The sequence below is a fragment of the Talpa occidentalis genome, unplaced genomic scaffold (assembly GCF_014898055.3).
Source record: "Talpa occidentalis isolate TD23 unplaced genomic scaffold, MPIMG_talOcc4v2.1, whole genome shotgun sequence".
Taxonomy (NCBI): Eukaryota; Metazoa; Chordata; class Mammalia; order Eulipotyphla; family Talpidae; genus Talpa; species Talpa occidentalis.
The window spans coordinates 83,352,414-83,363,669 of NW_026555331.1; the positions used below are offsets into that span (position 1 = coordinate 83,352,414).

The following is an 11,256-nucleotide window of genomic DNA, read 5'->3' on the forward strand; positions in this document are numbered from 1 at the left end:
GGGGAGAGGCCCTGGGCCTCCCATTAATTCCCCAAGGAAGGACGCGCGCAGGTCGCGTGTGGAAGACAAGCTTGTGCTTCGGAATTTCTCGTTGAGATCGGGGTTCTGATTTAATTAGTCTGGGGCGGCCAGAACCTCTGATTCTAACAAGCAATGGGGATGGAGCATTACTAGCGTGGGCCCTGGTCCTCGGAGACGACCATCGTGCTGATGAACCCGAGTCAGACATCGCCGACAGTCCCCATCGGAGGTACTTCTATGAGTTTTATTTTCCAACTTGTGGGCTGAACAGCAGGCAATACAGACACGATGAAAAAGGCTCTTAGTGGCATCGGAAGACCCACCTTGTCACTATTTGGCCTAACCGTCTCGCGGAGTCCTACCTCTGTTCTCTTGACTATAGGAAACGCATCCCAAACCATCAACCCTGCTGAAGGCGATAGCGTGCTGGTGCGCGCTCATCTCGAGTCCAGCACGCTCACCTCTAGGACCCAGTGACTGTGCCACTGTTTACAGGAACCCCGGAGACCACTTGTAGTTGGGTCTACCCTCATAGTTAGCAGGAAGAGTAGGGGAATTGAGTTTAGGGGCCAGAGAGGAGGCCGAGCTCTGAGAAAGATCTGAGGGTGATTGTTCACCTCCCTTCTCCCAATCACTTAAACGCGGCAAGACAAATTAAAGTTAGAAAAGACTCATTTAGTCCTAGTCTAAAATTACCCAAACACGGAATTTATCAGGAAAACAGGAAGTAGTTGTAGAATGAGGGTGTAATCGAAGAACCTAGAAAATGTAGACACTTTCTTGGTCTGCTAATGACAACATCTAAAACATAATACAATAAACTGGTTTATCAGTATTCTAAAAATGGCATTTGAATTCATCTTTTGATGCACATGTATCATCGTCCCTATTTCAAGATGTCTAAAAAGCCCTTAGAGTGTTGGTTTAACAGGAAACCTTCAAGGTGTGGTTAACCACAGACTCATGTCAAAGACTCACCTTTCATGCAGGAGACTTGCCTGGGGAGAAGGGTGCTTTACCCCTCTCTGGGACCTGGCCTTGGTTTTAGCGGTTCAGCGACAGCCCTCCTGTTTATCAATGTGGCTAGTCCACCACTTTCCCTAGCCTTCTTCCAAAGCTCCTGGATGGGGTTCTGCGTCTGAGGATTCAACTAACCTGTATCATTGCTTGGTTGAATTCATGAATGTGGGACCTATGGATATGGAGAACCAACTGTATTTATTGAAGAAAAAAAAAACTGCATATAAGTGACCAGGGCAACTCAAGCTCGTGTTCTGCAAGGATCAACTGTATTTTCAAATTGTTTTAGTATGAGCCTCCCAATTCCAGCCCAATTCCAGCTTGGAATTAACAGTCGAATAATTAATGCGATTAACTTTCTAGAATTTATGTAAAGCAGCAAGTTTCTCTTTTCTATAATCATTCTACATATGTAGCTATTTAATGGATTGGATTAGTAGGTCGTTACCTACCTAGTGAGTTAAGAACTTGGTGACTAATTGGAAATACATATAATTTACTAGTGGTTCCAGCAGCGGTTTTTTTCCCCCTTTTTTTTTAAATAAGGGAATTAAAAATCATTGCTTAGCATCATTTACATAGCTTAAGGTAGATGTAAAAATAAGCTTCTTAATTTTAATATGGAAACTGTCTTAGGGGTATAGGATTACACCTCTGCAAATGGATGCTATTTTACCACATCCATCACCACGGCCCCAGTAATCCTTTTTTTTTAAAAAGATTTATTTATTTATGCATACAAGAACTGGGGTACAGGCCAGAGGTGTGGGGGGGGGTGAGAGGATTCACTGGAGACAGAGTGGGGAACAGAACAGGCAGACTGACTGAAATACACTGCTGAGGGGAGCAGCGGGTGAGTCAGGAGAGGTCTGCTGTGCCATGTGGGTAGCTCCCTGGCCTGAGATGGAACTCGTGTTGCAGTGGCTGCAAATAGCTTTATAGGTTGTGTCTTAACCCCTTGTGCTACCAGGGAGGCCCACCCCAGTAATCCTTTATTGGACTTTTTCTCCCCTTTGTTCCCACCCCTCACACTCCCCCCTAGTAGCTTTAGTCATATTTCTTGTACTTTTCCCTCCTGTTTTCATCCCTTCCCCCAACTCTTTCCTTTCCCCTCCTGGATGCCTCAGATTTGTAGTCAGCTTTCAAGGTTTGTCTTTGTCCTACCTTTTGTTTGGTTTCTCCATATATGTGAAACCATTCAGTATTCATCTTTCTCCTTCTGACTTATTTTGCGTAGCACACTCCCTTCCAGCTCCATCCATGTGGCTGCAAATGGCATGAGTTTATCTTTTCTGATTGCCAAATAGTATTCCATTGTGGATATGTACCACATCTTCTTGCTTTATTGATCTGTTTGGGGCATTTAAGTTGTTTCCATGTCTTGGCTATTGCAAATAGTGCTGCAATAAACAGGAGTGCAGGCTTCCTTCCAACTAGTATTTTTGTGTCCTTTAGGTAGATCTCTAAGAATGGATTGCTGAGTTGTATGGCTAATCCATTTTTAGTCAGGTATTTTTTGTATTCTTTTTCTTTCTTTTCTTGCCTTTTGTTCTAGAATGTGTTAATATTAAGTTTCTGACTTGTGAACTACATTTAAAAATGCACTGGGATTATCTCTACCTAAGAATTTTCTCAATTTTATTCCTAATTTGAAAATAAGTTTTTTCAAAATATTTTGTCATGATTACCCCTATAACAGTATTTATCCGTCTTGGAAATTTCTATTTCTGTATTTTTCCTTATGGGCACAATAATATAAATGTAAAATGATACATTTAACCATTCATTTCCTTGACTGGTTATCACCAAAAAAGAAAAGTATTATTAGCTTTATAGCATTTAGTGAAATCCTGCCTTAAACTATTAATTAAAATAGTTAAACTATTAATTAAAACTAAAATAATGTGGTACGTGAACATCCATAATATTTAAAAATAGTAAATAACAAGTAAGCCAAAGTTCAGATAAATTAAAATCCAGCTTTACAGTTAATTATTTGTGTGAAATGCCTTAAATTAAAAAAAAAAAACAAACAGACTGGCTTTTACCCTCTGCTAGTGGGTTTGTGTACAAAATTAATTCAATATTAATTGAAAGGAAAGAATCCAGAAAGGAAGAATAGCACACATTTGATTTCAGTGAAAACTATCCATTTTCCCCTCTGCAGATAATTTATCACTTTAGGTTCTTTCCCTTTCACTACTCTACTGTTATGTATTCAGCAAATACAAACAAAAGTATTATCAGATTCTGTAAGATATAACTGGGAAGGCATGTTATTAAGACATCACAGTATATTCCAAAAGCCAACAAATGATTTGCTAATAACTGGTTTGGAATATACTTGCACTATTTGCTTATATAATTGAGTTGATGGCATAATTACAAGATTCTGTAACAACTATAGCACTTGGTAAGCTCTGGGGGAGACTTGTTTTAAAAGCAATTACCTTGGAGATTTTATATATGTAATGTTTTGTTCCACTTACATGGCAATGTTAGAAAACTATCCTTTGCCCTTCCTTTTGAATTGCAGCATATAGTTTCCTCCCTATTGAAGTAGGGGAAATGGTACCAGTGAAGCACTACAAATGAGTCAGTAGGAATGGTAGATTCATCCTTAGACTGCCCTCAGGTCAAAAGGAGTAGTCATTTTTCAGACTGCTTTACCGTAAGATTAAACCAATTGTTAGTACTACCCAAAATACATACACTGATGTTCTATCAGTCCTGTGCCAGCAATTTTTACTAATTTAATTAGTTGTTTTTATGATTTCATATAATTTTAATTTAGTAAGGTTGTGTTACATTTTTCGTTAGCAAAGACGTTTTCCTATTTTTGGAAAGTCTGCATTCTCAAACATATAACCTCTTTGTTAATCTTTGACTACTCACTAAATGGAATTTGGGTACTGATTTATATTTCTATTAAATCTTTATGTATTTTTGGTAAAATTTCAACATTTTTCTTTTTTTATGCATACAAGAACTGGGGTACAGGCCAGAGATGAGGGGGTAACAGGATTCACCAGAGACAGAATGGGGAGCAGAAGAGGCAGACTGACTGAAATACACTGCTGAGTGGAGCAGCGGGTGAGGCAGGACAGGTCTGCTGCACCATGTGTGTTAGTTCCCTGGCCTGCCTGGGATCGAACTTGCGCTGCAGAGGCACGAGGCTTCATAGTGCTGTGCTTAACCCCTTGCACCACCAGGGAGGCCCAAATTTTCAACATTTTTATAGCAAGTTCTGACTCCTTTAATGTACTTTTTTGTTTATGTACCATAAAATTTTCTTTTTGAATATGCAGTTTTGTGAGATTTGACAAACATGCTGATTGTCTGTCAATCCCAATCAGGATACAGAACTGTTCTTTCATTTCCCCCAAATTTCTTCATTCTACTCCTTTATATTGCCACATCTTCTCATCCTCATCCTTAATCACTGGTAATCACTACTTTTTTCTCCTGACCCTGTGGTTTTGCCTTTTTCATAATGTCATCAAAAGGGAATGCTACCATATACCTTTTAAGTCTGGCTTATTTCAGTTAGCATAATGCATTTGAAATTCATTCATATTGCTCATAAATGCTTTTTTCTTTTGTTATTATTTTTGCTTTTTCTTTTACTATTTCTGCTAATTCTTCATTGATTATTTCTGCTTTTTTCCTTTTTTAAAAATTATTGCTGAGTAGTTTCTCATTGTATGGATGTATTGTGTTTATTTACTAGTCCACTGAAGGATATGTGAATTGTTTTCAGTTTTGGACTGTGATAGTTATATTCCATTCTGACATGAAAACACGGAAAATGTATCATGTAAATATAACAATTTTTGTGTGAACTTAAGTTTTCGTTCTTCGGAAAATACCTTGGGGTGGATGACTGGGTTCTATAGTCGGTGTATGTTAACTTGCAGGAAGCTAACAAACTGCTTTCCAAAATGGTCCTGTGCCATTTTGCATTCCTGTGAATCATGTATGAATTCTAGTGGCTCTAAATTCTGATTCTTTTGCTTTCCTTTTTATTGTATACATTTAAAAGCCGTTTTAAATACCTCTTATCTTTCATGATCTCCACTTAAAAGTTCCATAATGTGTGCTCTATCACTAAAATATACTAGTCTATTTTTCCCTAGTGGCAATTATTCCAATTTTAAATGTTTTAAAAGATTTAACTTTTACAGTATAAAATGTATCAATACACAGTATGGAGGATGGTGCCAAGCTTTTGATATTTCTTGTCTGTACTGACATCTACTTGCGTAACCATACATTTTGTGGGTTACTCTACCTTTGCCTATTTCTCAAATATTGGCTTGCTTCTCTGCCTCTTTCTGGGTGACTTTAAATCTATTCTGGTTTTAATTTCCATCTCCTGCAGAGCCTTCTGTGTTTCAGGTCTGAGACATAGCCACCTGCATGTCCCTTACACACTAGGAACTCAATACATTTCTTCAAATCCTCCTCCATTTCCTGTAATAGGCAGTTTATTGGTGTCATTTTCTTAGTTGCCCAGGACAAAATGTGAGGAATTATTTATGACTCCTATCTCTTCCTTATTTCCTTTATCTAAAAAGATCACTGGTTTTGTGAAAACATTAATCCATGTTCTTATACTTTCCTGTTAAGAGCACTTTGAGTCCTTCAGTACACTGACCTATATAGCACACAAATCTGAGCAAGTTCCAAAGACTCCAATGATTGCTCATTGGTAAGGAAGACATCCTTTAAGAGTTGGTCCTTTCTTTTTTAAACCTCTCCAGCTACCTTTTCTGTATTTGGCTGATTTCCAAATTCAGAGGCCAGACTGCCAGATTTTGAGCTGAGTCTATTACTTAATTTTTGTTGTCTGTTTGTTTTATAAATTTATTTTTATTTTTAAAAACATCCATTTATTTTTTCACAATATAGGATTTATTCCCTTAGAACGGTCACCATAGTTTTCCCACCACCAAAGCACCCATAGACCTCCACCACAGTCCATGGTGCTCTCCTCTACTTAATGTTTTTTTGACCTTAGACAAACAATATAATCTCTCCATATACAACTGTATTCCAAGTTACACTACGTACAAAAATGAAAACATTTACAGTCATCTGTTACCTGTGTTAGGAAGTTTGGCTCCTAAGCTTTTTAAAAGAGAGAAAACAAGTATCTTGTTAAACTTTTATTATAACCATACCTCATGTTTACGATTCACGTATACTCAGAAGTCAGGCTGCCTGTATGTGAATCTTAGCACCTTCACTCATTAGCTATGTTCTCTTTGGCACACAACTTGTTGACTTTTTTTTTTTTTTTTTTGTGGGACTCTCGCCGGCGGCCAGGGAACGAACCGGTGCTACAGAGGCTGCGGGCAGCCTCACAGCCCAGCGCTCAACCGCTGCGCCACCAGGGGAGGCCCAACTTGTTGACTTTTTAATGCTACATGTTTTGAGGTATTTAATCGCCATGCTGCTCTAATATTCTCTGCTTCCCTTCTCTGCAGGGCTGCCACACTGTAAAACTCTGGGAGGGTACAGTGTATTCTACAGTGCAGTAAGCTGTGTGATGCTCTATCATTGCCTCCTCACCTCCTTCCATAAAAGGAAAAGCATTCATCTATCTCCTAAAGTTGGCTGTAATGGTAATTCTAAATCACAGAAGATTTTTAAAAACAGAAATGCTTAAGTCCCTAAATTTATTGAGTCATAAGTACTAAAACTTGACTGCAGAACTAAGGTTAAGAAATACTGGGTGGGGGCCTTCCCAGTGGTGTAGCGGGTGGGCACAGCGCTGTGAAGCTGTCCACAGCCTCCACAGCGCGGTTCAATTCCTGGCCGGCCAGGGAGAGTCCCACATGGCGAGGCAGACCTCTCCTGTCTTGCCCACTGCTCCACTCAGCAGTGCTTTTGGCCCGTCTGCCTGTTCTGCTCCCCGCTCTGTCTCTGGTGAATCCCTCACCCTCCCGTGATTCTGGCCTGTACCCCAGCTCTTGTATAAATGAAAAATAAATCTTTAAAAAAAAAAAAGGGTAATTAAAAACCTCCCCAAAAACAAAAGCCCAGGACCTGATGGATTTACAAATGAATTCTACCAAACATTCAGAGACGAATTAGTGCCTATCCTTCACAAACTCTTCCAAAAAATTGAGAAGGAAGGGACAATACCAAACACGTTCTATGAAGCCAATATTACACTAATACCAAAACCGAATAAGGACAACACAAAAAAGGAAAACTATAGGCCAATCTCCCTAATGAACACTGATGCAAAAATCCTCAATAAAATTTTAGCTATCAGAATCCAACAATGTATCCATAAGATAATTCACCACGACCAAGTTGGATTCATTCCAGGGGCACAAGGATGGTTTAACATGCGAAAATCAATCAACGTTATCCAACACATCAACAAAAAGAAATATAAAAACCATATGATAATATCAATAGATGCTGAGAAAGCTTTCGACAAAGTGCAACACCCATTCATGATAAAAGCCCTTGAAATTCTTGGGATACAAGGAACATACCTCAACATCATAAAGGCCATCTATGACAAGCCAACAGCCAGTATCATTCTCAATGGTGAAAAGCTGAAAGCAATTCCATTAAGATCTGGAACAAGACAAGGATGTCCACTCTCACCACTGCTTTTCAATATAATACTGGAAGTCCTAGCCAGAGCAATAAGACAAGAGAAAGACATCCAAGGAATCCAAATAGGAAAAGAAGAAGTCAAACTATCACTATTTGCAGATGATATGATAATATACATAGAGAACCCCAAAATCTCCACAGAAAAACTAATTCAACTCATCAATCAATTCAGTAAAGTGGCAGGATACAAAATCAACACGCAAAAGTCAGTGGCCTTCCTATACACAAACAATAAATCTGAAGAAGAAGAAATCAAAAAAACCACCCCTTTTATTATCGAAACAAAAAAAATCAAATATTTGGGAATAAATCTAACAAAAGAGGTAAAGGACCTATACAAAGAAAACTATAAAACACTGTTAAAAGAAATAGAAGAAGACACAAAGAAATGGAAAGACATCCCCTGCTCATGGATTGGAAGAATAAACATTATTAAAATGGCCATCCTACCAAAAGCAATATACAGATTCAATGCTATTCCAATCAAAATCTCAATGGCATTCTTCAAAGAAATAGAACAATTATTGATGAAATTCATATGGAATCACCAAAAACCCCGAATAGCCAAAGCTCTCCTGAAAAAAAAGAAGGGAATGGAGGCATCACACTCCCAGACTTCAAACTATACTACAAAGCCATAATCATCAAAACTGCATGGTATTGGAACAAGAACAGACATACAGACCAATGGAATCGAATAGAAAATCCAGAAATAAACCCACAGATTTATGGTCAACTAATCTTTGACAAAGGAGCAAAGACTATGCATTGGAGCAAAGAAAGTTTGTTCAATAAATGGTGCTGGGAAAACTGGGTCGCTACATGCAAAAGAATGAAGCTTGACCACTACCTCACACCATACACAAAAATCAACTCAAAATGGATTAAAGAACTAGACATAAGACCTGAAACCATAAAATACATAGAAGGAAATATAGGCGAAACACTACGGGATTTGCACATCAAAGACATCTTTACAGACACATCACCCAAAGCAGTGATAGTGAAGAGAAAGATAAACAGCTGGGACTACATCAAATTAAAGAGCTTCTGCACAGCAAAAGAGACAATAACAAAAACAAAGAGAAACCCCACCAACTGGGAGAACATTTTTGCACCCAACACTAATGATAAAGGACTGATCACAAAAATCTGCAAAGAGCTGATGAGACTCAGCAACAACAAAGAAAATAATCCAGTCAAAAAATGGGCAGAAGAGCTAAAAAGAAACTTCTCTGAAGAGGAAATGCAAATGGCCAACAGACATATGAAAAAATGTTCAACATCACTTGTAATCAGGGAAATGCAAATCAAAACTACCATGAGATACCATCTCACACCAGTGAGAATGGCACATATTAAAAAAACTAGCAACAACAAATGTTGGCGAGGATGTGGAGAAAAAGGAACTCTTGTGCACTGTTGGTGGGAGTGCAAACTGGTCCAACCACTATGGAGAGCTGTGTGGAGATTTCTGGACCTACTAAACATAGAGCTTCCATATGATCCAGCAATTCCACTCCTAGGTATTTACCCAAAGGACACAGAAACATCAATTCCAAAGAGCACCTGCACTCCTATGTTTATAGCAGCACTGTATACAATAGCTAAGCTTTGGAAACAACCCAAATGCCCAAAAATAGATGACTGGATCAAGAAGATGTGGTACATATATACCATGGAATATTACTCAGCATTCAAAAAAGATAAACACATGCAATTTGCAGCAACATGGATGGCACTGGAAGGGATCATGCTCAGCGAAATAAGCCAAAAAGAAAAAGAAAAATACCGGATGGTCTCACTCATAGCAGGAATCTAGAAAACTTAAATAAGGGACCAGGAAAATGAATATAAGAAAGTGAAAATCAAAATCAACAAAAAAACTATGAACCAGAGACACTTTTTGGGGGGTGGGGGGGCAGGAGGGGAAGGATTGGGGTCAGAATGGGGCGTTTGCAATTGTATGGGGGAATATAAAAATAAAATTTAATATTTAAAAAAAAAAAAAAAAAAAAAAAAGAAAGGCTGGATGTATAACACATATTATAAATGCTCATAAAAAAAAAAAAAAAAAAAAAAGAAGAAATACTGGGTGGGCTGGCAAATTGGATGAGTGTGGGAGAAGTGAGATATTCATCTGGGTAGGCAGGTTAGTGACAGAGTATTAATACTCTGTATTCAATACTAAGGACCTGGAAATGAATCCAACCTGTATAAAGGAGTGATGAAAGGTTTTCAAAGGGTAATGGAATAATCAAATTTATGAGAAAGGTGAACTTGACAACAGTGTGGCAAATGTCCTTGTTAACTCCCAACCAAAACTGGAATTAGGTGAGACTTATACTAGGATGACTGCAGCGCAACTAGAGAGAACGGGAATGAGAAAGGACTCAAAACTCATTTAATAGGATTCTATAAATTGATAAGAGGGAGAAGGTGAAGACCATTTCAAGATATCCAGGCTAAGCAAATAAATACAATTTGATGATGCCATTAAACAAGCAGAATACAAGTGGGAGGACAGAATGGAGCAAGTTTAGGAAACAAATTCAGTTTCCAGTTATGATGAAATGGAAATTCTTTGTGTAGGTGTTTTAGGTGAAACCAGTGTAGCAGGAACCTGGAAATCAATCTCTAGTTCAAAAGAGAAGGTAAAGGGCCTCCCCAGGTAGCACAGTGGTTGAGCGCTGGGCTGCGAAGCTGCCCACAGCCTCTGCAGCGCAGGGTCGATCCCTGGCCGCTGGCGAGGGTCCACATGGTGCGACAGACCTCTCCTGCCACGCCCGCTGCTCCCCTCAGCGGTGTGTTTTGTCGGTCTGCCTGTTCTGTTTCCCGCTCTGGCTATTTCCTGTTTCTGGCTCTGGTGAATTCTCTCACCCTTCCACGCTTCTGACTGTACCCAGTGCTTGTATAAATAAATAAATACATCTTAAAAAAAAATAAAAGAGAAGGTAAAGCTGAAGTTTTATGTTTGGAAGTCAACAGGGTAACTGACCAGGTAAATGCCATTGGAAAGGATGAAAGTGAACAGAGCATTGTCTACAGTACAATAAAAAATACCACAGAATTAAAGATAAACTAGGCTTTCTCCTTAAACTTAATCACATAATTTTAAGTCTAATAAGGCTCAGACAGAGCAACATTAAAAATAAGCAGACGTTAATATGAAGAATATATAATATATAAAATTTATCTGGAATTTGCAGGATAACTTTAAATATGACTATCTCTGACCTTACTTAAAATACTTGACTCTATTAGCACAGAAAGAATAGATCTGAGCTTATTAGAATAGCAGATTAATCAAGTTAGCTCCTTATCTATGATACTAGAACTCCTCTAAATGAAATAACCATGTATTTGGTGATCTAGTTTCTACAATGTAAAGACAATATAAATAAATCATTAAGCCATTCATAAAAATGTAACAATAAATGTAACCACTAAAAACAGAGACTGTCACTTAATCTTTGTGTCAATGTATTTATGTTCTTGTGTGCCAGGTACTTTTGGGTCATGTACTTAACTTTAATAATACAAACTCATTACCGGTTCTAGAAAACAACCCCAAAC

General features: G+C 38.3%; 1 protein-coding gene across 7 annotated transcripts in view; it reads left to right on the plus strand.

Annotated features, from left to right (window-relative positions):
- ANKIB1 (ankyrin repeat and IBR domain containing 1) overlaps window positions 1-11,256 on the plus strand; it is a 210,620-nt gene that overhangs the window by 44,617 nt on the left and 154,747 nt on the right. For 4 of the 7 annotated variants that reach the window (XM_054692326.1, XM_037507717.2, XM_037507708.2 and 1 more), the window contains exon 1: window positions 14-250. The exons of 2 other annotated variants lie outside the window; for them this stretch is intronic. The gene's annotated coding sequence lies outside the window, so the exon portion shown is untranslated. Of the gene's footprint in view, window positions 1-13; window positions 251-6,530; window positions 6,669-11,256 lie in introns of those variants that run through there. One more of the 7 variants, XM_054692327.1, reaches the window with a different exon arrangement.